This window comes from Mizuhopecten yessoensis, unplaced genomic scaffold (assembly GCF_002113885.1).
Source record: "Mizuhopecten yessoensis strain PY_sf001 unplaced genomic scaffold, ASM211388v2 scaffold2091, whole genome shotgun sequence".
Taxonomy (NCBI): Eukaryota; Metazoa; Mollusca; class Bivalvia; order Pectinida; family Pectinidae; genus Mizuhopecten; species Mizuhopecten yessoensis.
In genome coordinates this window covers 1,169,417-1,176,288 of record NW_018404373.1, presented here as the reverse complement: position 1 = coordinate 1,176,288, position 6,872 = coordinate 1,169,417, and positions in this window count along the sequence as shown.

Below are 6,872 nucleotides of genomic sequence, written 5' to 3'. Positions count from 1 at the left end.
CGGGGTAGGAAAGAAAAAAAAAATTGTGACAACTATGAAACCTTCGGCAACAGAAGAAATACTTAATAAAAGAATGAAAAATAGTTTTACCAACATCTTTTGGTCTGCACAGCTTGGTCGACTATTGCACATCCTCGAGATTTCAGGGGTTACTCTCACTGACATTAATCCCTGGAATTTCGAGGATGGCCATTGCAGTGTGTCGATTGACATTCTAAAGACAAAGAAATTAGTCATTTCAGGCAATATAACCTGATGTCCCTGAAGCCCGAGTCAGTAAGGTTAGCTTTTCACTGTACAATATAACGTACAAAACAACACTAATTATCAACGCTGTATCATACTTTTGTCTCATTGACTGGCTGTTACAGCAAGAATTTCACACAGAGTAATATCTCATTTAAATTTGCCGTCATTTCAGGAAAACAAGAATACATTTTTTTAAATAAATATTTAATTGATTGCGTTAAAAAAAGAAGTTTGCAGTATCTTCCGTATTAGTACACGAACGTACGCCGCTTAAATCAGTAGACGGGTCTTGCTTCACTGGTACTAGTTATTTATAATGGCAGTGACAAAATATCACCATTTAATTAGAGTACCTTATGTTTTCATGAAAATATGTTGAAATTCACGTATTTTTTCAGTTTTTGGGGTTATTTTTGATCGATCATTGAGGATATTGAGTATTATACTTTTTTTCCTAAGATACCAGATCGACGGAAATTGCATCTAACAAAGTATACTGTTAAACTAATACCTATATTTACGCTAGATCCTAGTGCCCGCGGGCCAGCTAGAGGACGTGTACCTTAAAATGCTATAATACCGTCTACCGAGCTAATTACAGCGATCGGTGTTATTTTAATTACCAACAACAGTAAATTAAACCAAGTTATAATTAACTAAACGTGTACCAAACAGGTGCTAATTATGTAATTATATCAATTATATCAGGTAATTGAGAAAATCATAATTATGTTTGCGATAGGGCTTTTACATTTAATTGCGACATAAAATGAGTATTTCTAAATTGAGGATCTTATAAAACATACAGACTCGATATAAAATCATATTGGGTTTATTTCTGAAGGACTTATCAGAAGAGTAAATGCACTGTACAGTTCAGGACTGTAGAAAAAGTTGATTAGCTTACTATATTTCGAGTGAAACATGTCGACTGTCACGCGGCGCAGGATTGCAAGACAGAAGAGACTTTTCAGATCAGAAGGTAACTTCTCCAGAGCCGTGAGTCACATGGATATGATAGGTGACAGGATCCGGAAGTTGATGACTCGTCACGACAGAGCTCAGAGGAGTGGTATGAACGCCCTTAAGTACAACCTCCGAATCCGACTGGCGGTGATGGAGGGTGTGAGGAACATGTACTACGAGTTCGCTAAGAAAAGGGCAGAGGAAGTGGTCACCCTCCGGAAGGAGCTGTATGGTCAAGACTTGGAGGTGGTCGTGGAGGAATAGACATCTTCACTTAGTGGACAGAACGTTGTTTTCACTTTTCACCAAAACAAAAAGCTCTTTTCAGAGCTACCCAACATTTCACGAAAAGGGTCTTACCAGACAACTCGAAATACGCAATGCTACAATATATGATACTTTCTAAGTGTCAAATAGAACACTTTCTTACCCCTCCCCCACACCCTCCTTCCCATTGATTGAGGATGATAAAACAATAGGAATCCACGATCGTTTAACCACCCGGTTATTTTAATACATATTGTATGCACATCTACATTTTTCATTCAATAATTCTGAAGTCAAATGCAATGCTGTCAGGAGAAATTTCCGACTTTTGGTCAGCTGACATGAAGTCTCAAGTGTAATATTCTAATCACCTTTTGTCCGTCGTCGTCGGTCGTGCGTCCGTAAACAATTTACATTTTCGACTTCTCAGAAACCGCTGATCCGATTTCAATAAAATTTTGCCGGAACCTTTCTTGGCCAAATATGCACCAAAATTGTGAATGATATTTTCCCCACCCTCAAGGGGCTCTGAGGGGCGTGGCTAAAAGTGGTCAAATTGGCTTAAATTTTAAAAATCTTCTTCTCCAGACCCAGATATGCTGGAAACCAATACTCTTCATAGGTGGAAGGGTCTTGAGGTACTTTATCAAATTTGTGAATTTCATGACCCTCGAGCTTCATGTTTGCCCCTGGGGAGAGGAGTGAAATTAACAACAGTTTATATAGGAAAACGCAATTTTTGGGTATATTTTATTCATTTTCTACTGGAAATCATTCAAACCTGATTTACATTGTAACCATGAGATGACAGTTTGATACTTTCACATTTTTAACCCTGTCTCATTCCCAAGGGCTGAGGGGCGGAGCCCAAATGGGGTCATACAGCCTGAAATAACAGTCATCTTCTCCAGACTGAGGTAGGCCGGCAACCAATACTCGTCATAGATGGAAGGGTCTTGAGGTGCTATATCAAAATTGTGAATTTCATGACCCCCAGACTCCATGTTTGCCCCTGGGGAGGGGGCGAGGTTTACTATAGTTTATATAGGAAATTATACTTTTGGGTATGTTTGGTTCATTTTCAATTGGAAATTATTCAAACTTGACAGACATTCTAACCATGAAACGACGGTTTGATACTTTGACAGTTTGGGCCCGGGCCTGCCTCAAAGGGCTGAGGGGTGGGGCTAAAAGGGGTCAAATGTCAAATTGGCTTAAATCAAAAAATCTTATCCAGACCAAGATATGCTTGAATCAAGTAATCTTCATTGATGGAAGGGTCTTAAAGCGCTTTATCCCCTGGGGATGGGGTAAAGTTTACTATAGTTATATAGAAAAAATGATACTTTTGGGTATATTTGGTTCATTTCCAATTGGAAATCATTGATACTTGATAGACATTATAAATTCGAAATGACAGTTTGATACTATGACAGTTTAGGCTTGGGCCATCTTGGAAATCTTCTCCAGACTTAGATATGATCTTCATAGATGGAGGGGTCTTTAGGTGCTTTATCAAAATAATGAATTTCATGACCCCCAGGCTCTACTTTTGCCCCTTTGCAGGCGTTAAGTTTACTACAGCCGTATAAGAAATTGATACTTTGGGGTATGTTTTGTTCACTTTCAATTGGAAATATTATATTATTTACATTATAATCATGAGATAACAGTTTGATACTTTGAAGATTTTGGCCCTGGCCCATCATCAGGGGCTGAGGGGTAGGCCCCAAAGGAATCGAATTGGCTTGACAGCTGGGATCGACCCCACGACCCCAGGTTCCGGAGGCCAGCGCTCTACCACTGAGCTAAAGGGACATGTCCTGTCAGCTGACTGATAGAACCACTATTTGTACATAGTACATATACGACCCAGATCTGTTACACTCCATTTACATTACATGAAGTTCAAGTTACCTTTTTTACAAAATAGTTTCTTTTTCATTTGGCAACATCGATAACATCAGTTTTTACATAACTCAGGTGACCGTTAAGGCCCATGGACCTCTTGTTAAATTGTGATATCATAATTCATCTTTTACTTTTACATAAGCAGCGGACTGCTTTCGTAGGCGATATGAATGCCAACTACACAAAGACAACTCTCAATCGGTTTTTGATCACAAGGTTATGAAATGCGATATCTATGTAACAAATTGGTAAGGTAAAGAAGAAAATGGTGCGCCAACTAAGAAAATATAGATATCTTATCTTGAAAATGAAGTAAATCTAAAGTGGAAATATGACGAACTTGTTATAGGATTTTTCAAAAAAATATTTTATTGTTGAAAATTCCGTTTCCATGGTCATAGAAATAATACGAGGAACATCCAATGAAACAGCATTATGTATTCGAATCTGATTACGTGGTAAACCAATAAGAAATGCTTGACATATCTCTCAAAATATAACGCGTAGTGAAATAGTTAAATAAATATGGCCACCTACTCTTAGATATAAATTCATAATGCGTTTTTTCCATTCATAAGATAGCTATGCATAACAAGATATTTTTTCTACGTTTTTTTACTGCAGGCCCATTTAATTCATCTTTTAATTCATCATTTAATACCCTATACATAGACTATGATAAATACATATTAGCGAGCTGGAAACGAATGTCGAATTCGTCGTGATCAAGAGTAGCATTTTTTAAGTGGAGAATATTTGTAGGATATGTTCAAATCTCATAGTGGTTTTTTTTTTGTTAATTGATTGACCCCCTTTTCCCATAAAAAATAAATAATATTGGATATATCACGTGTATGTATGGTAGTAGCCTTGCTCAAGTCTGAAGTTTTTTTAAATTGCAATGGAGGAGGGACAATTGTTTGTGTATATATTTACATTCCCATTGATACATTGATAAAAAGACAAGAAAAAACATGATACATTATGTTCATTATGTAATATACAATGCAATCAACAAAACGGAAGACGGGAGTTTAAACACTTTTAACTAAAATACATATACTTAATGACAAAATATATCTAACAATTATAACTAACATGTACGTAATGATGAAATATATCTAATAAATATATATACGTAATGGTTTACCTAATTTTTAACGGGACGTAATGATAAAATATATCAAACAATTATAACTTATATATACGTTATAATTATAACTGATATATCTAATGGTAATAGTCATTACTTAATGGTAATGTATATATAACCAATGCGTAATCAATTATAACAATCTAAACAATAAAGGTTATGCGTAATCAAACTTAAACCTATTCAAATTTCAAATAACTCTTTAAGCAATCAAAGTAATACAATTTAGTAATATTCTATCGAAATATGCTCCGTATATGACAAAATTATTCTGTTCAAGTTGCCGACTGTCTGTTTAGTTGAGATCATACACATTTGCATCTTCACAATTGGAAGATCGACAAAGCTCTATTTTAACAAGATGTGATGACAAAAAATTCAACGTCTTTCATCAACTTAAAGTAAAAACAACTTCGGTAGAGCTATTTACACGGCGTTTGTTAGAAGCCATACAGTTTCCAACGCACGAGGTAATAAGATAAACAAAAGACAGTGATTGTAATGTGGCATTTAATGTCAATCTTACTCCGTGTGCTTATATGTATTTGTCCTCAGTAGGCTTATAGTCTTAAAACGTTAATTAAGTATAGGACCTTAGTTTAAATCAATTTTATTGCAACAAAAGACAAATGGGTGGGACAAAAGTTATTGCAACTTACTTACGTCCATTCCGTAACAGAAAATATATATACAAAATTAATGTGTCACCTAATACAAATTTATATATGTATATATATATAAGATGTTAAAGATGGGTTACAACAAAAGAGGTAATGATGGGATTTGGGACACCAACGTATAGTTTTTAAATATGTATTCAGAGAGTTTACTTGAGATCGCGTGTGTGATTTTCCCAATCGAGTCGGCGTAAGTAGTATACCTAATCTATACACACATATATCCTTCTGCTTTTCTAAAGTTCAATCACGTTCCGTGCCGCATTTGCCTTTCTCCTGTGTCACTCCAAGTCCTTCTGTGAGTTCCTGCCTTACATACTAAGCCGACTAGATTAGGAAAACCGGACACGCACTCTTTGTCATATGGAAACGGTTATGATATTGATGGACGCTAAGATTGAAGTTAGTACACAGAGATCGTAGGTGTTGGAAAAAGGGAGAGGGGCTGGAATAAAAGAGGAGGTGGAGGGGAGAGACAGATAGGAATAGTCGAAGTAAGGTATCCTGGTTATTCAATATGACTGTTGGGTATTACATGTTAAACCGTTTGGAGCTAAAATTGAACAGTTGTACAGATCTACAAATTTGAATGTTTAGATTGTAGTCAAGGTTTGCATCTCCGAAGAGAAGGTGTTCAACAGTGATGTCGTTATACCAATCGAGGGATTGAAGCATTATATTACGGGATTGATCTTTTTTTTTTACAGTTTAGTAAGAAATGGGAACAGTCTTCAGAGTCATTTCCGCAGTCGCAAGTAGAGTTGTCTCGAAGGTGAGCTTTAAAAAGGTCGTAATTTAAAGAGCTACTGCGGTTTCGTAATTGGCAATGTATACTATTTACTTTTCTGGACCCATATTCGAGAAAACATTTAATATAAGAAGGGGTAGTGACTTGAGGTTGAATAAGAGTTTTAAATTGTTTAATGGATGTTGATGACTTTGTTTCTATTGGTAGATTGTTCCAGTAGTCTGAAGTACTTGGTATGAAGGATGATTTTGTGATTTGCAGTCTATAGTATGGGTTCTGAAAGTTATTCCTGTTTCTTAGATTATAGTTAGAGAAGTTTGACACAATAGGTGGTAGAAGAGATTTTAGAAATGAGGGAGCATTATCATGATAAATATTATAAAACATAGATGATATAGATGTCATAGATGTGGTATTATTTACCAAGATATATTAACTCATATCATATTAAAGTGTAGCTATATACTGAACACCTAAAGGACAAGTTGTGGTGCTCTATCGCAAACATTAGTGATACTGGTATTCTGCTGATCATGAGTGCGTACATACACTCTCTGACAGATCACGAATTAATTCATATTTTAATTGGGGGACAAATGACTTACGAATTAAATGTATTAGACATGAATGAATTTAGATTGAAATCAGTAGCAGCTGTCGAAAAGATGCACAAGTTATACTACCGGTAGTGTGTAGATATAATCTCACATCCTGATAAAGATTAATATAAATAAAATAAATATAAAAAATAATATGAATGTTTAATATGATATGTATGTATTACCTCATCATATATACACTTATTAATGATATTTATTGAATGTATGACTTCAATGTAATTAAGTCTGTATATGTCATGTATGTTATTTGGTGCTTATGTGTATTCAATATGATTTTTTTT